Genomic DNA, 21,869 nt, shown 5'->3' on the forward strand with positions numbered 1-21,869 from the left:
TAAAACAATACAGAAGGGATGAGTTTTCGATAGTTTTAACGAGCCGAACAAAACAAGCGCTCGATCTTTTTGTGCAATAATCCCTCAGGTCCAAAAAGATTAAAATCTAGAGGAGGGATAGCACTTCCGGTCGCTTTAACGAGCTGGAAGGCCAAAACTCGGCAATCTTTTCATATTTTACGAGTCAGTTGAAAAGAGCTTAAAGAAGACTCGTCTTTTGAGGAACGAGTGATAAACAGGGTTAGCAGCTGATTCCAGGTACAGGTTGGAATTTTCCAATCACGGCAGTGTCACAAGGATGGCTAGGTGAAATCACTCTTCGCAGCTGTTCCTCAAAATGGGTAAACAATCATATGGAGGTGAACAATCGGCCAAATGAAAAGTGGAGGTGACGGTGCAAACACGACCAAGGCTTTAATGGCTGATAGAGTTACATTCACAATGGTTATTTACCGGGATAGGTTCATTTTTTAACGAGCTTGAACGCGGAAAAACACTGCTCAAACTTATGTTTATTTTTTAACGAGCATGAACTATGCGCTAAAACTGCTCGGATCTTGCGTTTATTTTTTAACGAGCATGAACTTTGTGCTAAAACTGCTCGATTATACCAGTCATATGATAAGAGTGTCTCATCAAGATTCTATTTTTTAAGGAGCTTCATCTCACTAAGCTATGCTTTGCATCCTTTCTTTATGCAAGCTCGGAAACGACTAATCCTATGAGTTTAAAGGGTTAGACCTACAGGTTTAAAGGGAGGACCTAAAAATTTAAAAAATAAATAGCCGCCCCTTGCTTGCACTCCAAAAGGTTTGCATGCCCCCAGGCATAAAGTATGATTTCAAAGTTACCTCTACTTCTTTTCCGTCAAAACATTTGTTTTAACGAGAGAGGCTTACCTCTTTCAGGTTACCCAAAGATTGTCTCGTTCACGGAGCAAACAAAACATTTCTTCGGCGATGTCTACCGAAATAGACAAAGGTGAGCGACGTAGCCCGCCAACTCACATAACTTTGACAAAAGAATCTTATTCTAGAACAACCCTCTTCCTAGACGGACGGGGTACGGACTAGTCATATTCTCCCGCGGAAACCTACCCTATACCCAAAGTTTTCCTGCCGAAGCAGACCAGGACGCATGCCCCCTGGGTTCCAGTCATATCCTCCCAGATTACTCGCGCTCATCAGGAGGACGGACCGTGGGTTGAGACACTTCTTGCGTGAATAGACCATTTAGGGATGGTTCATGACTATTTGCGATGCGTGATCCGGGGAATGAAAGTTGGTCCACGAGCTTGACCATTCTTCCTTCATGCGGAAAACACATTACTCTAAAGAGTGATGAGACGATGGCTCCCATGCAATATATATAGTCTCGTCCAAGGAGTAGGTTATAATCCAAGGGTCCTTGAACGACCATCACGTTCATTTGAACGGTCTTCCCTTTCAATGTTATGGGCACATTGGGGAGGATCCCTAAAGGTCGACTGGTTCCTTTATCAAAGCCTGATAGATTTCTCATTTCAGGCAGAAGCACTGGCGAACCAAGCGCTTTCCAAGCAATAGAGGAAAGGATACTCACAGATGCCCCCTCATCAATGATAGTGCCAACCATTACCATTCCGTATATTTGGACGATAATTCTGAATGGTATGCTAGCTGGCAAGCGGGGTCTGCTTAGTTGGTTCCAGTCGAACGAGACAACTAGGTTGCTGGGCAGTGGGACCGAATAGACGGCCGGATATCGCTTTGACGAACTTCCTTCCTGCGATAAAGGAATGGTGGCATTGCCCCCTTGTTCATCAGAGTCAGTGTTGATGAAGAGAATTTGGACGGTGTCGTCTTTATTCTCCTCTGTGATGGTGTCATTCGAAGATAGAGCCTCTGAAGGCAAAACCGGGTCAACTGCCGTTTCAACCTTTAGACTTTCGTCAGGTATGGATTCAGACGGTTCATCTTCAATGACCGGCGCTTCGGCTGACCACTTGAGCGGGCCAGCCGGGTTCTCAACTAGCGAAGGACTTGGCAGGAGTTTTTGATATCCAGGAGGAAGTTGCGCTCGTAAAATCGGGCGATCTTCCAGAACTCTTTTTGCCTCGTCTAAGAAGGGACAACGGCGGATGGCGTGATCGCCTTCACACAGTTTGCAGGGAAATCTAGTGTTCCCTCTTTGTCCTGTGGCTTCACTTCCACTAGTCGACGGTGAGCAGTCAACATGGCTATCAGAGGTCGACGCTGCCGAATTGTGCAAACGGGGAGACCAGTCCCTTAGTATCCGAGGGATACAGGGACAATCTCTGTGGAAGTGGTCTCCCTTGCATATGATGCATGGCGATTTAGGCCTTGCCAGTGCTGTGTGTGGATTTTTGTCAGACGACACTTGTTTGCCCCCAGTCGCCTTTGGCTCCTTCTTCTTCTTTTCTTTCTTCTTCTTCTCCTTCTTCTCTTTAGGAACTCGGTTTTTTGCTTTACCAGTTCCGTCAAGCGAAGAGGAAGGAGGAGAGGAAGATGAAGTAGAAGGCTGGTGGGAAACTCTGGTCTGGTCTAACTGTTGACTCGACTGTTCAGGAATGGTGGTGTTCTGAACGACATTGGTTGAAAAGAGCCAGACTGGTAGGCCAATTGTCAGTCCTGGAAGCGACAATGTGGCCATGTGGGGCGCACCAACTTCTCCCCAAGAGGAGAAAGGACTAGGATTTCCACTTAAGGGAATTCCTTGGTTGGTGGGCTCCATCTTTTCAACCTAAAGATCAACGCGGGAATAAAGGGTGATTGTTCCGTTTAAAATAAATTGTTAACGACGCTTTAGACACAACTTGCTTTTTCACTTTTAAAGAGTCGAGAAAAAGCTAAAGATGACTCTAGTCTCCTTCGATGTTTTAACGAGCCCGAAGTGACAAATGCTCGGATGGACTTTTTCTGTTATAGAGTCTGAAAAAGGCCAAAAGGAACTGCTCTAGAGTTCTAGGCAGAGGGTGTGCCAAACTTTTCGCAAAACCGCAGAATACTTTTTAAGGTACGGGCGGTCGATCTTCCTGAATGTTGTGTTCAGTGCATTGCGATCAGTAGGGCGGTCGACACGGCTTCCTAAGGATAAAGGATATATGCCTATAGGGGTCTCCCAATATATACGCGATGGTATGTGGGAGCACAATCCGTACTAGCGCTATCGTCCCTCAGGAGGAATCACCCACCTTCCACGAGATCGACAGTCACTAGGCTTAACGACGCCGGAACACGTCTCTAGCCTAGACCTCTATGTTGTGCGTTATGTTGCAAAGCGTTGTTAAGTTCATTCAGTTTATTTTAAGTTGATCTTTTTAGAAGTTTGCCTTTCAAGGTTCACCACGAGATGTATGATACAAATTCCTAAATGCAGTCTAAAGATGATAAGCAAGCTTTATATCTTTTCAACTTTGAAAATCCTAGCTACTAAGGGAAAAGAAAGACACCATCTTTTCTCAAAGAGCAATCAGCACACTCTAATGCACTGTTCCTAAATCAAGCATGCAACTTATCAAAATGCAAATGCACAATGCAGGTGTTTGTTTTCCGCTTTCTTAGTATTGATGCCTACAAAGAAAGCCTTTTGTACAACTTTGAATTTGCTTTTAAATGACAGATACAAACAAGTTTACTTTTTTGAAATCAACAAGGGCAGAAGAGATTACAACACTTTGCGACTTTCGAAATGAACACTTGTTTCGACACTTAAAAGAGACAAACTCAAACCAATAAGCAAAAGTAAATGTATAATCAACTGTAAACAGCCAATGAACTCTCTCCTAAGATCACAATCAATAGATCTGAATCAAGGGCTACAGGATGATTATTTCACTTATGCAAAGGAAAACTATGAATGACGCCACAAACAAATAAAAACACTCACAGTCTTTTTGTACAAAAGGAGGCGGAATTTAAGCAGAGAAAAGGAGTTATCAAACTGGTACCTATGCTGGTTACAGGCTGCAAAAAACAGAGATCAAAACAGGGCAACAAAGAGCAGAGAACCCCAGCTGCACAAGGCCAAACTGGTTCAGCGCAACCTCAACACAGGGGTTTTGACATTCAATGCAGGTAGCCTTCACGGGAACTGCGTTGAAATGCAGAATCCCTTCACTGGGTCTGCGCTGAAGGAGAAACTCTCGTTTCCCACAGGTTCTGTGTCACAAATTGCTCAAAAGTCAACGGTTTCAGGCCAAATCAGAAACACAAGCAAGGTATAATCAAAGGGATGCTTTGAGAGGGTACTAAGATCTATCACAAAGGATCATCAAATCATTTGTGAGTCCATTGTTCAGATCATAGAAAAATCCAGTGAAGGATCAAGGCAGCAACTGTCTACTTTGCAACTGAGAATAGCAGAAGCAGTTTGATTGTTGCTGTTGAGTCTATGAGGTAAACAATGATAGAAACACAAATAAAATGACTAAAACAAATCTTCCCCAGCGGAGTCGCCAATTTGTTGTGGGGAAAAATGCCTATGCAGGACGATCCTATCCACCTAAGGTGTGACAGTGCCTTAGCAACAAACAGAGACAACTATTCTGGTTTCTTCCTTTATGAAATGTGAAAGAGGAGAGATCAATAGACTTACCGGTGTCTTCCGTTTGTCCCTCGATCCAAATCCTCTTCTCTTTGGGTGTTCACAGCTACTTGCCTCCTCGCTCGCCCAAGAGAACAGCTACTTGATTCCTGCGAGATCACAAGAGAATAGCTACTTGCGACAAGAGAACAGCTACTTGTGACAAGAGAAGAACACAACACAAAGGCAAATATTCATATTCATAAATGATTCAGGATTAGAAGTAAATCAAATACACTAATGCAATCATACATCAAAGATACATCAGTATATAGGAGAAAACCAAGATAGCTTTATTGATAAATAACAAGGTTCAGGAAGAGATACAACCCAGAGGGCTCCAATCCAGCATCTCCTTCCCAGCAGAATGGAATTCCTATCTTCACCTCCCTTCAAAGCATTAAGCACCCAATGATTCCAGTCTCAAACCAACAGCAATTCTTTGCAATAACAAAATTCCAGCCTCTAGATCTCATGGAGGAGAGATCCATATATATATGTTTGGAGAGAGGATGAGTCAGCTTGAGATCTGACTAGTGTCCTCTCCCTCTATTAGTTCTTGAGTCCACTTGGAGGTTCTTGCTTCCACTTGGAGATTTGGAACCTCTTACTCATCACCAATCGAATTCCCTGAGGCAAGTGTCATTTTGGAAGCTTCCTGGGTTTTGACACCTTGAGGAATGAGCCTGCCACATGTCCAATCTCGCTCAGCGCAGGTAGCCAGTGTTGGAGTTGACATTCAGCGCAGGTAGCCAGTGTAGCCATTGACATTCAGCGCAGATGGTCAGTGGAGCAGTTGACATGATCCTGAATTGACTTGTTTTTGAGCAGTTTCAGGTGGAGAACTTCTGTGAATTGCTGTGGTTTGTTAGCCTTGTTCCTCTAGGGGTAGGAACAACATGTTTAGGGACTTTGGATCCCTAAGATTATGGACATTTCATGCTCAATGCTGTAAGGCACAAAAATGTCTATAACACATGAGGATTGTCTTATTAGGATATTGGACTAAGGAGACACACAAGTCTTTGATTAGGCCTAAACACTTGACTTGACTTGAGTCAAAGGAGAATAAATCTTTGTATGCCCTGGTTATGTCAAGGTTTAGTTTTTCCATTACTGCTTTGGGCATTAGATTGTGTGAGGCACCCGAGTAAAACATTGCATTATGTAAAATTTTATCATGGATATGCAAACTGATATAAAACGGAAAAACTGCTCCATTGACTGTTTTTCCATTGACTTCTGGGCCGAAGAGCAGCTCTGGGGTATCATCTAAAATATTTACATCATCCTTAACCTCGAGCATTTGTAGCAATCTTTGTATTTGCTGCCTATAAACATCATGCTTGGCAAGTTCTGAGATGGGGATGGATATCTTAAGTTTTCCAATCTCTGCCTCTAAATTAAATGGCTTTTCCAGTGGAGTCTTGGTGTTGATGATGGAAGATTTTTCTTTTTCATTTGAATTATCAGCGATTTGCTCTCGTTTTCCAGCGTTATGGAGAGTGATCGCTTGCGTTTTTCAGTTATGGGCAGGCTTTTTGGAACACTGTGCGCATTTTCCTTTGAGGAAAAAGGCACGACAGGTTGCTTTTTAGAAGGTTGTTCAATAGTTATATCATCTATGGTTACGTACTGTGGGTTTGGGACAGATTGTTCAACGTGTTCTGTTATAACAGCCTTGCCTTTGATTTTATCGGGCTGTTGTTTTTCCTTTGGTTTGATGGGCTTGGGCACATCAATCGTTCTGGTTCTTAGCTTATATTGCTTGTTTAGCTCATAAACAGCTGGGTCATAGGCTTGTTCAAAGTCGAAAGACTCTTGGGTTTGGGTTTGGAATTGATGCATATTATCGTTATTTTGGTCTTCTTTAGTTAAGAAGACATGTTTCTCATTCTTCAAACCCATTAGGTTTATGTGAGTGTCTTCTATGGGCTCATTAGTGGTTGATGTCTCAGCGTAATTTTCTTGGAAAGGAAGCCTTATTTCACGGTTTGGGCTCGCTCTTCTAGCGTTTGGGTTTTGATTCCTTCTGAAGTTCAGGTTCCTAACAACATTGGTTTGCTGCCCGTCCCATGATGATTTTTTCTCAACGTTGTCCACTCTGTCTACCAGCATATGCGTGCCATTGATAAGGGCATCCAGCTTTTGGTCTATGGCTGAGGGTTCTTCCTTAAAGGTTGTTCTCCTCTCTGTTCTGGCTCTGTTTCTTTTGGAAATTAAATTTGCCTCCACAGTGACAGCCACATTTTGCATTTCGGCAAGGCTGTTAGGGGCTCTTTCTTTTAACTGGTAGGCCATATCTGGGTCGAAACCATCAGGGAATTTATATAATGCAAGGTTAGGTGGAGGCCTTAAGTTCTGTGGTATTGCATTGTAGACATTATTGAATCTTGCACAATAGTCCAAAACAGTCTCTTCAGGGCCTCTTTTGACTGTAATATGTGCAAGGGGTCTTTCTTTTTCTCCCATCTGTTGGTAAATGACTGGTATAAGGCTTCTGGGTCTCCTATGGAATTAGCTGGGAGTGCTCTAAACCAACTCCTGACATCGCCTATCAAACTTTGGACAAAAATCTTCATTCTCACCCCATCATCGTCAATCTCATAGCTTTCAAGGTAATCCTGCATTTTCTTTGTATGCTGAAGGGCTGTGCAGGCACTTGTGCCATCAAAATAGGTTATTTTAGTCTGGTAATCCTAAGGCATAGCCCCGAGGTTGGCAGGCAGCTGTAAGGGTGCATATCTATTAGCCATATTAAGAGGTATAAGTGGAGCAACAGGGATAAACAGAACAACTGGAACAACTGGGATAATAGGAGTAGCAGTGGTAGTATGGGCAGTGAACGAAGGTGTGGAAAAGGTGCTTGGAGAGGTGGATGAAGAACAAGGGGAAATAGGGGTTGAAAGAAATAAAACTTTGACAGGGGTTGGAACACAGCTTGGCTGAACTATCTCAGGACTAGAATCAGCAAAATCCTCTTTTCACTCTAATTTCTTGAGGTTTCTTGGGATTAAATTCGGATTTTCAAAAACAGCTGGTGGATTTGGGTCTGGGTTTGACCTGGTATTATGTGTTTTCTTCCTAGGAGTCAGCTTCTAACTTGCTTTTTGGAATTTTCTGAATAATTCCCCAGCCGAGTCGCCAATAATGTTATCACTCAGGTTGTCCCTTGGCTCCTTAAGGGATACGACCAAGGTAACCACAAACCAATCTTTGGACTGCAGGTCCTAGCTTACCTACAATCAGAGAGGGCTCTCTCTTTCTGATTTAACTTTGTTTTTGGGTTGATGTTAGGCTAGTTATGGACTTCTTTGGATTTTGTTTAAGTTTTGGTGGGATGATTGATGTTTTCAAGTAGGGAGGCATGCATCGTGTGAGAGGTTCAAACCATTGGGCATGGAGTCGTGGAGTAGGGTTGTTGATGCGTTTTCTTGGTCACAAGAGGAATATAGAGCAAGATAGCTACACATGAAACAATCTTCCAAGTTAAAAGGATGAAATGAAGGCTAAGGGATGAAAGGCAACTCAGAATCTTTCATTCCGCTTAACAGAGGGAAGGTGGGTGAATTATATCTAGGAGCAGTCAAGAATTCCTAAATAACATTCGTACATGAATGAAATAGAGCAAATATGAGCCATGAGGAATTCATATTTATGCCTAAATCAGAAGAAAACATATAGAAGTCACAGAAACTGAGCATAGAGTGCAGCCTAGCAAATTCTAAGCTAATCTTTCTTTTTGTAACTTAGATGGTGATATATGTATGATATCAACATATATGAATTTGAAACATAGGTAAGAAACACTTATTGGGCCATGTAGCAGCACAGGAATTCTATATTTCACTCTTCAGCCATTAATAACACATCAGACAGTCCATCCTCCAAACTTTTCAGCAGTCTTTGATTATAGAAATTCTCAAAAATACAGTGTGAGTCCCACATGAGGATTATCAACCAACCAACCAACACTTTAAACAATGAATTAGGGTCATTTATATAGGGAAAATATCTAAAAATATCCATTACAGAAGATCTTAAACAGATCTGAGGGAAGTGATTTCTTTAATCTAATCTTGTCGTGGAATTAATGCAAGAAGATATCTCCGTGCTGTGTTGGGGTAGCCGCCTTAAGCATGAGTCAAAATCTGTCCTTATGGCTCTGTGCTGTTCTTTTAGCCATAACTGTGCTTTGGGCTTTGATCCCCTGCTCTTGAGTGGTTTTGATGTGCATTAACTGTGATCTGAGAGCCTTTAAATGGCTTCACTGCTTTCTTTGACTTTGCTTGGGGGCCTTTAATGTTCACCTGCTTTGGTATTGCAGACCTGATACACTTTACCGCTTCACTGATACTCTTTGATTGAATGTGGGCTTTGTCTTTCCTCTGATACTCTTTAACACTTGAATCGGGCCACTTTCTCTCGACCTGATATGCTTGAAGCTGTCAAATCGCCCATTTTCTGCCCTTTCAAGGCAAAAATGGCTGTTGCAAATGATTTCCGTGGCCTCTGGAATGCTACCGGCACTGGCCGATTTGAATATGAACATAAATGAAGAAATCCTACCAAAACTGCGAATTTTCGGGTCCACTGGTAGCCGAGCGATATGAAGCCTTCCATTTTGGTCATTTTTTCTTAGCGATGCGCGATTAGCGCTTAGCGCTAATCGCGCATTGAAAACTGCCTCAGTTTTTCATTCCGGGCTCTCTTTGCTGCGATTCGCACCCTTCGCGCCTTCCTTTAGTGATGACATCAGCATGATGTCAGCAGGGGGTCCCAGTACGGCAGTGACGTGGCAGGGTGATGTGGCAGGGTGACGTGGCAGTACGACGGGGATTAAATCGGCGATCGGCAATCGACAGGGACAGGGGGCGATGTGTTTTATTTGTGCGGGGTGATGGGAGTGATTGCCGATATTGGACGAAGCGATAAGGCATGCGACTGTGCGAAAATGGGAAATATTGCAGAAATGAGTGGATCGCGATGCGATATGCTTTCGGGTGCGATAGCAATATCGCGTCGGTGGATGAGAGAGGGGATATATATGTAGGTACAGAACCTTGCGACTGTCGATGGCTGAATGCTGCAACTTCCGACAGCGATATCGCGTTGGAGGGGAGGAAAATTCATCAGAGGAGGAAACACTCAATCAGAAGAGGGTTAATGCGATCGAGGATGATTTATGTGATTGGAGAAGGCTTTTTAAAGCTCTGGAAGGGTCCTTAATGCATTGGAAGGAGTCCGATAGCAGTTGAAGGGGGTTTTTATGTTTTGGAAGGAGTCAAAATACCTTAGGAAGATGGTTTTTGAGCGAAAATGAGGGTTCTTACTATGTTCCAAGTGAACTTAGTAATTCCCAAGCGATATTTATGGTTATATTTCAACCAGAGGAAGGGATAAGTATATAATGGGGATTTTTACTATATTTTTAGTATGGGAAGGGAAAATAAGGAGGGATTTATATAATAGAGTTAAGAGTTAGTATGAATTTTGTAAAGAAAGCATTAAGGATAGGAATCTTAGGCTTTAAAGGGGAAACCAGACATGTATAAGAAATATAAGCATCCTTTAAGCAAAGCAGATCTTTACTTAGGCAATGATATGACAAATGATGAAACTTAAGAGATATCAAGCAGATCTTGACCTCTTTGGGGAGGTTAGTGAATGATTTGGGGAACAAGAAGAAGTGGGAGTTAGTCATGCCTCGCTTGAAGTCCTTCAAATGAAAAACTACCTCAAACTTGTGATATGAATAGATATGACACTTGAAAAGATGAAATGGATCACAAGCCATGATTCTGCTACCACAAAACTACCTATCCGGCCTACTTGCCTAACGTTTTTTCTTCTTTTTGGTTTGGGTGCACTTAGACTAGAATACCTAGCTTTTCATTCTTTTCTTTTTGCTGTCCTCCTATCTACATCTACACTTATTTCATCCAGGGGCTCAGATTAAGCTGTTGGGCACCTTTGTTTCTCTACCTATCTACAAATCTGCCAAGATTAAGTTGTTTGGACAGATAATGATTCTCTATATTCTACAACAAGAAATTGAAACCTAGGGAAGCCAAGATTAAACTGTTTGGTCTTCCTTCAACTGGAAATTCATCAAAAATGGATCAACTCATCAAAAAATGGAACATAGCCGTGGCACTTAGACTATCACACTTTCATGGCCTCTTCTTTGGCCTCTGTAGCAAATATGGAACGTTGCAGCATGCAAAGTATGACATATTTGGCATGTAAAAATGTCGATCATAAAAGATGAATACCTGCCGCAGCAGGAGGCTAACACATCTCATATATAAGTTTGTTTCAATTACAAGAGATATTGAATAATCAAATCATGTTCATTTTACCAATGATATAAAAAGTAAGATGAGATCCTACTTTCTTCTTTAAAAATTCTCATTTTGGATAGTCTAAGCAGGGGTGTTTTATTTGAAATTTGGTATTGTTTAATTTTATATTGTAACTTCTCTCCTATACATATTTATTTCTCCTAAAATTTCAGAGAGTATCTTTGGACTACATGCACATAGAATTGAAATGGACAAAGGTGTCAATTGGGAGGCTGGTGAAGAACTTGCACTTGCAACTCTAATAATGGAGATTAACCATGCAAGATTGAGTGGTTAATATGTTGAGAAGTATCTTTAGTCATTGGAATTTAGTCTTCAAGTCAAAGGAGCCATATAAGAGCTCTACCATTTCCTATTGCACATGTTTAGAGATATTGAATTCTACATGAATTGAAAAATTTAAAGATTTGTGTACAAGAGATCTTCAAATAAAAGAAAATGATATAGTTGCTTTGCAATGTGAGCATTTATTCATCTATAGTTAGCCTAGGTTGGCATAAGATTTGTATGGAGGATATCATAGAGGCTAGTGTTGTCAAAAAGGTCTATAAAGAACTTCAAAAGAGGGTCTTGTTGAGGTTATGGATCCCAAACTTCAAAACCCCCCAAAGGGAAATTTTAATCTCCCTCGATAGTAGTGTGACCCAAGTGAATTGACAGAATCTTTACAAAAGAGAGCTAGAAATATTATCTATTCAAGTAAATCTTGTAAAGGTTTAATCAACAAAAAGACATGTCTAGGACCTTAGATTAAATGTCAACAAAGATTCCTGAGTGAATAGACTAATCATTTTTTAGGCTAATGAAACCAACATTCCATCCTGTGACAAGACCCCCTAAATGGCCAATAACATCATTAGATAAAAACTCCCAATGAGGGAGAGCATTCTATAGTAATTGGATCCCCTTTTCCCCCTCTGCCATTGATTCTTGTATAATGACAATATGAGGGTATTGAACTTGATTAATCTGTTTATAGCTAAGCTTTTTATAGGATTGGCTAAGGCCTTGAAATTCAAGGATAAGATTTTCATTTTGTAAGAGATTCAACGCTTGAAGCTCTAAGGGGAAAAATGATACATATATATTTTTTTTCATGGAGCAAATTTCAAAATTTATATATTTATGTTCCATTGACAGAAAGGATTTTCCCCCTCTCTTGGAGACATTTATATGATCATCGCTATGAGGCCCCGACACTCTACCAGAGTCTAAAAAGGGATGATCGACAAGTCAAAGAAGGGGGAAACAAAAAGGCGAGTAGAGCATCATAAACTGTAACAAGGGGGGTGGCTAAAGAGGAGGATGGTAGCAAGGAAACAAAATCAATAGGGAGAGAAGGGGGAATATAGGGGAGGGAAGGGATGAAGGAGAACATCAAGGAGGAAAGACAAAAGGAGAGTCTTGGGAGAAAAATTAGGTTGTCCCTAAGATCCAAGGGGGATGAAGTGATTCATTGAAGGACACTAAAGCAGAAAAACACAATAAGAGATAGGCAAGGAACTAGAAAAAGGAGGTTGTTTCTTGGGGACGGAGGGCCATACTATGAGGTTGGAAGATCTTGTCTGATAGTGTCTAGCAAACTTGATTGAATTTGAAGATTAGGAGCACTCTTCCATACATGACACAAGGGAGAAAAAGAGGCTCGAGATTATGATATTATAGGAGACGCTTGAATGTGTGGAGTGTTGAGAGGTTTGCCATTGATGCCAAAGAAAGGGACATTGATGAATTGGAAGTAACCCTTAATATGTTTCATGTCTCATGAGTCTTCTTGAGAAATGTTCAAGTCTTCTTAAAAGACTGCCACCAAGGAATTTACGATCCCCTAAAGTTGACTATAATCCCTTGACTAAAAGAATTCAAGATCACACAGTGTGCTAAGAAAAAGCTTCAAGGCTCTCATAATGCGAGGAAGCAATTACATAGTAAAAATGCAATAGAGTATGAATAGTGTAAACATGTGCGTATATCAATAAATAATAAACATATATATGCCTATGTGTTGATTGTATGCATATGGTATCATAGTCTCAAAGATGTGTATGGTGAACTCTTACCTATTGGGTATTTGATCCGACCTAGTCAACGCAGAGGAGCATTAGTCATCATGGTTGATCACATGACTTAGAGGCTTCAAGTGTCCTTGAAACACTTTGTACCTTACATGAGTCATCTACATTCTTTGCATAGAAGATGACAATTGAGGTAATGAACACATTATCTGATGATGGTTGGATGTCATTGTCCAAACATGGGTTGGGGGATGTCACTATTTGTATAAAGTCTTTGTCAAATTACATAAACCATATATCATCGTTAAATAGCATATGTTCAATAGACATGAGCATCTTTAGTGTAAAATCTTCCCTACTTTTACAAGAGGTTTATATGGTAGACATCTTGAAGGAAGGATTTTGAAGTATTTTGATAAAGTTATTTTTAAGTATAGTTAAAGGCTTGAACCTAAGAGGATTAATGTCCTCATATTGACCTGGTTGGTGCCTAGATTGGACTAAGAGGCTTTTTTTCCTCATTCAAGGTTAGCACCTCGAAGAATTAAAGAAATTATATTACAAGGTGGAGCCCATATTTATGAATGAGGATCAAAGTCCTCACTATATTTAATAAAATTATTATTTTTGTTCTACTTATTATGTTCTGGCTTAACATTTTAATTAGCACAATATAAAAATTGTAAGAAGTATCAATTCAGCCCCCCCTTAGTATTTCCAACAAGGGTTGAGACATATTTGGACCTACCAAATCCCATGATTATGTTTTTTATGTGATAGATAAGTATTTTCCACTTGCGTGTCTTTTGAGATCCTCTCTTTGGCACTATAATGCTATAATGGTTAGTAATGGTAGCAAAACTACATGTACAAACTACTTGGAATATGTTTCAACATATATTTTTCTAAGTTGATATTCAGATTTGTCATTAGGTCATGGAGATATTTTGCAGTGATGTTTCAAACTATTTATCATTCAGAATTTCAAACCCTCATCATATAGCCTATATCAACAAGCTCATCTGCTCTTGAAGGTCACCTTCAAATAATTAGGAGGTTGAGAATAAGGGAGTGTTCTCTAAATAGATTTGTTGACCTCAGAGTGCAATGTACCAATTGTGCTTTCCACATACTCTTGAGGTGGGACATTTCTTCAACCAATCTAACAAACTCTTCAAAATAGAAACATGTGCCAAGATGGTAACTCTCATTTAATAAATCCATATCTATTTATAATGAGGTCATGGTAAGCTCATTAGATTCTACTTATAATGGTTGTTCCAACTTACACCTTAAGCTTTGAAAATTCTCTTTCTAAATTCAACTCAGTGCATAATCCTCTCAACATTGCCTCAATTCTAGTGGATGTTTAAGGGTTTAAAACAGGAATAGACTGGTGCATTTCTATTATCAAACCGCTTGATTCATCTTCCAACTTGTGCTAAATCCAATGATAAATATTAGCATAAATGATTCCCTCCTATAGACTCCCATAAAAGCACTTAAAGTTGGGCTACTGCTTTCATTCCCTCCAATAATCTAACAATTTTGAAAATACATCTCAATCTTTTAATTTATATATTTTACTAAAAATATATTTATATCATCAAGAATTTTTTTTTTAAACATATATAATTAATATATATTGAATGAACAAATTTTGATTAACACATTAAATCAAACAATACAAAATAATTAATAAATATTAAATCAATAGATCCTAATTAACACATTAAAATTATGTAATTACTACATAAATCAAATTACTTAAGAGTCATTTTTACAAAATTGATCGGGCACTTTTCAAACAATTTGCTGGGAAATTTTCAAATTTCAAGCGCTTTTGGAACAATTTGGTGTTGAATCATTTTGGGACACTTTTCAGCAAACAAATAAATCGTTCGAGGAGCATTAGCTGGTGCACACATTTACAGATATATTATTAACTCCACCATCCTTGGGGAGTATCATGGAGTATTAACAGGTGAGGTGCTTCTAGCAATAACCCTTCTAGACCATAAGGCATGTTTACAAGCTATGCAGTTACAACCATTCCTTCTGCGAGGCCTGATCTTCCATGGATTTTGTGAGGCTCGATGTCCCATGGTTTTTGCCTAAAACATGTATTTTTTGGTTTTTTTCTCTTCTTAAAAATTAGATCTTTGAAGAAATTATCGTCTCCAGTAGGTGAAAATGGAAAAAAATTCTTCGGTCTCTCCTTTGTTACGCTTTTGCCCTGTAGAAAATATAGGTTGTAGAACTGCAGGGCACTTAAATCGACAAATTTTCCTTTAAGTTAGATTGAATACACAAGCAATTGCTCCCAATAATGGGAAATGTAATGTTCGAGACAATAACAAGGGTCAAACTAATTGACCCAAAGTTTAACCTTCAAAACTAGGACACCAGACAATCTGAACTTTAACCCTACTTTTGGAATAGGACACCACATAGAAGGCACATCGGTCTAGATATGCTCTTTAGTAGTCCATGCCACCCATACTGTCGCTCATATTTGGGACTTCCTTCTTATCCTTTAGAATCACAACAATGATGCACTCTGTTGTGGTTAACAATGAAGACACACTTTCAGCATCAACCAAAAAACTCTGATCACTTTCAGGGGATTAATAATCCTTGCCTTCACCTTATCAACGTATTCACCTTAGTCAAAATCATAGCTAAGGTCAAGATTATCTTGCTCCAGTAATTTCCTAAAAGCCACTGCACCTTCCGCACCAGAATTTGCAACAATCATACATGAAAACATCTTCAATCGTATATGTAGTTTGACCTTCCTGAGGTAGAGTTCATCATTTTTTCCTAAGGCAGGGTTTGGTGACCCTTTCCTGAAGTAATTTGGGCCTTCACTTCCTTATTTTTATTTGATTCCAATTCATGCAGATCTATACACTAAATTATGACATCCGTGACAATATCTTAGAGATTGTTTTCTTTCAAAAACAATGTTACCTTGGATTTTGATGACACCTATTTTCTAATTTGTCCTCAAAACTGAGACTTGATGGTGCCATCTCTAAAATCTATTTTACAAGATTTTTAGATATGAAAATAAAACAAAAAAAATATACCCGCAAGAGTGGTTAGTCATTCAAGCAACAAGAATGAAACCCTCTAACCACTGGTCTCTGATTCTGGTAGTTGAGCTATTGTTGTACCTTCAGGATCTCAATTAGAGATGATCATCTCATACCATGTAAAATTTTTCTAATTCAAGAGGAAAATTGTCCTGTGTTTCTTTCTCAAATAACTCAGATCTTGAATTACTTTAATAATTGAATAAAAATTCTGAACATGCAACAGTCACACATATAACTGGAAAACCTAGATATTGGACACATAATAGCTTTTCAAGTACACACATAATTCTGTCCTTCAAATTGACTTATCATTAATGATTAAAACTTGCAAGGACACGTCAAAACTGAGGTTTTAAGCTTCGTGGACACTCAGATCTTCTCTATCTCCTTGTTGGATACTCAAACCCACACTTTACTGAATTGTTGTACAACACTGTTCAATATGGATTCTGATATGACCTTGGCTCCTCTCTTGTGCTTTGAATCTTCTCACCTGATCTTTCTCTGATCTCTTGTCTTTTTGATGTCCAAAAATGTTTGCATACAACTTCTCTCATGTTGTTCTATTTATGCTCTCATACTCTAATTGACAAAATTAATCTCCCCTATCTTAGCAACTAATCTCCTTAGTCCAAGAAACCACCTTTTCTCAACAACTATATGTACAACTAAGATTAGATCAAATACAAATCATTAATATTCCGAAAATATCTAGAATATTTCATTTATATTTTAAGAGTTAGGAGATCTAGTGAAATTGATCTTTCACTTTTATTTACTAAGTGAAATTACAAGATGGTATTATTTGACAGTTTTACTAGGTGGTCACTAAAAGTTGTCTTGAACCACTTCTCACACATTCACACTCTACATGTGTAAGAAGTTCCTGCATGAGTTAAACTTATCGACATCCCTGTATACCTTGTACCTAGTTCCAAATCAAAGCAAAGGTCTTAGAAGAATGCCATTTCTCACATGCTGTTGGTCACACTGGCTTCTTTAAGACATATAACAACAAGAGTAATTTCTTTTAGAATGGAATCTAATAAGAGGTGAAAAATATTTGTTGCTTCATGTGAGACTTGTTAGAGGAATAAAACAAAGACTATGAGAAGTCCAGGACTAATGTATGCCTTGCCCATTCCGAATAAAAGGTGAGAATCCATTAACATTTCCTTTAGAAGTTTGCCTCAGGCTGAAGGGAAAATCTACATCTTTGTTATTTATAGTGTGCTACTGAAAAATTCTCACATGTTGTTGAACTATTCATGACACATGTTTATAGGCTTCATGGATTTAAGAAAAATTAGTTTGGAGTTAGAAGAGCCAACTTGGTTTAAAGAGAAATTTAAGGTTGAATGTAAACTTTAGGGTAACAAAAATTAGTGGTATTAATTTGAAATTTTAACAAAATAAAGTTTATTGTGTAAAATTGGTTATCCCACATGCAAAAGATAAGTGAGCCTGCCTGAAAGATTTAGACGATCTTTTAAGCCTGATAGAAAAGTATATTTGGGAATGTTTTCATGTGGGTAATCTATGAGAAACATATTCCTAGGTCAAGCGCAATGTCCATATTCCTCTTGGACATGCATGGATTCACATCTAAACCTATCTAGGAAATCATTTTGGGGTAATTCTTAAAAAAAGTGCCTTGAGTGGCTACACCATGGAGCAAACTTTCATTGGCATAAGGTGTGAATTCTGAGGGGTATTTATTAGCATAAGGTGTGAAATATGAGGGGTATCTATTTTGTGAACACTAAGGGTTATTTTGTTATGAAACCAGCTCACAAAAAGATAGAAAAGATATATCAATGCCTTATAATTTAGCCTCTTCGAGGGGGAAACCTCCTTTACATTACACAAATGAATGATTCTATGATGATTCAAATGACAAAACCTCCTTTCTATATATAGGAGTCTAAGGAGTCACAATATAACCCAACCGACCTAACAATAATAATATAAAGGCACAAAAATAACAATAGAGGGATTCTATGGGGCACAATAATAACAATATGGGGACAATAGGGGCACAACAATATTAATAAGGGATACAACTACAATAGTAATGGGGTAATCACTAGTATTATAGGGACCTAACATGTCCCTCTCCTTCAAAAAAGTGTTGTCTTCAACGCTTGAGTAGTTATGGATGCTTCTGCATAAACTTCTCATCCTGCCATGTGGAATCTTCAACGGATAAGTTCTTCCACTTGATGAGATACTCCGAAAATGATCGATTTTGTAGCTGTCGAGTTGGGGTGATTTTAGGGTCGAATGTTCGCCCTTTGGCGAAATTAAGGGGTTTTAAATTTTTAGTGGGTGATTATTTTGTATCATAGTACATTTTTACAAATCACCTCAAATATCCCACCTTCTTTTAAGGGAGAGGGTAAAAGAGGTAAATTTAGCCCTTGAAATTAGGAGTTACAACCTTCCATTCGCCCATTTTCAAGAATAGGTTTTATTTAAGTGAATCCTATGGGCCAAAGACCCAAATACCATATTTATAAAAGAGGTATGGTAAATTAATAAAAATATAAATAAATGAGAAGTATGGTAAATAAATAAAACATTTTTTATATCTACTCCATAAGTCACCTTATATACATGGAAGGGTGTAAACAAATAAAAATATAAGTAAAGTGGAGGTATGGTAAATAAATAAAACGTCTTTTTATACTTACTCAAAAGGTATGGTAAATAAATAAAAATATAAATAAACTAGACGCATGGTAAATAAATAAAACCTCTTTTTATATTTAGTCCATAACCCTCGTTCTATTTATGAAGGCTCAAGAAAGAGGTTTTATTTAAGTGAATCCTATGGGCCAAATACCATATTTGTAAAAGAGGTATGGTAAATTAATAAAAATATAAATAAAAGAGAGGTATGGTAAACAAATAAAACATTTTTTTATATTTACTCCATAAGTCACCTTATATTTACGAACACTCAAAAAATGCGTTAGATTTAGGTGAAACCTATGGGCAAAATACTATGGGACAAATACCATGGACTAGATTGTTATTAATACCATGCAAAAGAACATCATTAACCCTAATATTAGTATTAATAAAAATAAAAATGGCACATGGTATTGACCCATGGTATTCACCTGGAATGTAGCCTATTTAAATGGGGGAATTAAACCAGCATAGATCCATTTTTACTCTGGATCTACTAACCCCCGAGAGGTATCAAATATCGTGATATGCAAACTAGCATAGAGTGAAAAAATATTTGATCCGATCAAGAGTAAAAATGGATGTTGTAATTTAATGTATGTTAAACATTTTAGTTTGGTTAAAATAAAAAATAAAATAAAAATCAACTATTAATTTTATTAATTTTTATAAATTACTAATAGTAATTTTTAAGCTCCAGGTTTATGATAACCCATGGTATTGACCCATGGTAATACCATGGTTCATGTGAGCATAGACTATTTAAAGGGGAAATTCTATCCTCTTAGATCCATCTTAATTCTGGGTCTACCAAGTGTTGAGAAGGATAAATAGATTTCATCCCCCTAAGAGTGGTAGATGTGGAGTTAAGATGGATATAGGTTGGTTTTTATGATAATGAAGATATTAAATAGAATTACGAAATTATATTGTAAAAACATCTTAAGGTGAATGGTTAAAGCATAGACATTGGACAAGTATATTTGTATACTTCTGTTTTAAACTGAAACAAATCCAGAGCTAAAAGGAATGGATTGATTGCACTAGTCATCCTTCTATAACTTTCCAACATATGCTGGAGTAAACAGATTGTAATTTGGGTAATTTTTCTAATTGCAAACGGGAACATACTTGTGTATTGGCAGGGTGGTTACGAGTTCCCTAGAAGTGATGAATTTGAATTTTTCTTGGTTTTATATATAGTATTAGGTTTTTTCTCATGCTTTCTGTGAATGGCACGGGTGAATTTTATCCTACACCTACTAGGTTATCGATATGTAATTTCGGTAATTTTGATTTCAAAAGATATTTTAAAGAAATGCAATGATTTCATTTGTGTATTCAATAAACACAAGATCTTATAATTGAGTAAAATATTCGCCATGGCTGGTGAGAGATTCGCCAAAAAATTATATATACATATCATATTATTGATAAAATCGCCTTCCATTTTTCCTATATACCATGGATATTCGCCCATTTATTATACATGTAAATTTAGGGGGGGTTCTTAAAATTTTCCCTGCTGTCGAGTTCTTGTTTCTGTGACTGCTTCCGGTTCCAATATAATTTTTCCTTCCTCGTCAAGTTCTGGCAATATTGTTTGAATTGGGAGCTTGTCGCCTATAACCTTCTTTAAACATGAAACATGGAAAACTGGGTGCACTCGAGAAGCTGCAGGAAGCTCCAATTTGTATGCCATAGCACCAATCTTTTGCAACACCTTGTACATACCATAATACTTTGGTGATAATTTATTATCCTTCTTAGCTTGCTTGAGGGACATTTGTTTATATGGTTGTAGCTGTAGGAATACCCGATCACCTACTTCAAAACTTCTTCCATTGCGATGTTGATCTGCCTGTTATTTCATTCTATTCTGTGCCAACACGAGGTTATCCTTTAAGAGTTGGAGGACTTGTTGTTGATGCTCGATGTGACGTTCCACTACTTGAACCTTAGAATTTTCTCTTAAATATGATGTGATGGATAGTGGTTGATATCCATAAAGTGCCATAAATGGGGTCATTTTTGTTGCTATATGGAAGGAAGTGTTATACCACCATTCAACTAGAGGCAACCATTTGACCCATTGTGTTTGTTTATCAGATACAAAGCAACGAAGATATCCTTCCAAACATTTGTTTACTATCTCAGTTTTCCCATCAGATTGAGGATGATAAGATGAGCTATGAGCTAACTAAGTACCGATATAAGAAAATAATTTTGTCCAAAAATTTCCAGTGAAAATGGGATCCCTGTCACTTACAATAATCTTTGGGTTTCCATGTAGCTTTTGAATTGTTTCCATAAATGTAGTAGAAACTGTACTGGCTTTAAATGGATGTGATAATGCACAAAAGTGTGCATACTTGGTAAGTCTGTCAACTACCACCATGATGACACTCTTTCCCTCAGACTTGGGTAAACCTGTGATAAAATCCATTGAAACCTCCTCCCAATGTTGGTTTGGAATGGATAAAGGTTGTAATAGACCCGGGGTCTTAATTGTTTCAACTTTATTTTGTTGGCAAACCAAACATTCCGCCACAAACTTTTGAATACCCGATTTAAGGCCATCCCAAAAAAATTCCTTCTTAACCCTGTGGTAAGTTTTTAAAAATCCTGAGTGCCCTCCTAAGGGAGAAGTGTGCAATTCCATAAGAATATTTTGCTTGAGTTGGGAATTCTTACAGAGGTATAAGCGATCTTTGTACCATAACGAATCATTTCTCCAGCTAAATGTATAAGATGTACTGGAATATTGTTGTGACTTTCGAATAAGTGCCCACACTTCTTCATCATTCTTCCATTCCTCCCTTGCTTCATTTATCCAATCTGGTTGGATAATAGAAATGGCGCACAACAATGCTTCCACATCCTCATCCTTTCTTGAGAGTGCATCTGCCACCACATTTTGCTTCCCTTTTTTGTAGATGATTTCAAAGTCATAACCCAACATCTCTGTGACCCACTTTTGTTGCTCTTTAGAGGATAATCTTTTTTCTAAAAAGTATTTAAGGCTATCATGATCTGTTTTTACCTTGAAGTGTCTTTCCATTAGGTAGGGTTGCCATTTCTTAAGTGCATGTAGTATTGCCAACATTTCC

The sequence above is a fragment of the Pinus tabuliformis genome, chromosome 4_2, assembly GCF_031772625.1.
Source record: "Pinus tabuliformis cultivar Carrire ecotype Pingquan chromosome 4_2, CPIR1, whole genome shotgun sequence".
NCBI lineage: Eukaryota > Viridiplantae > Streptophyta > Pinopsida > Pinales > Pinaceae > Pinus > Pinus tabuliformis.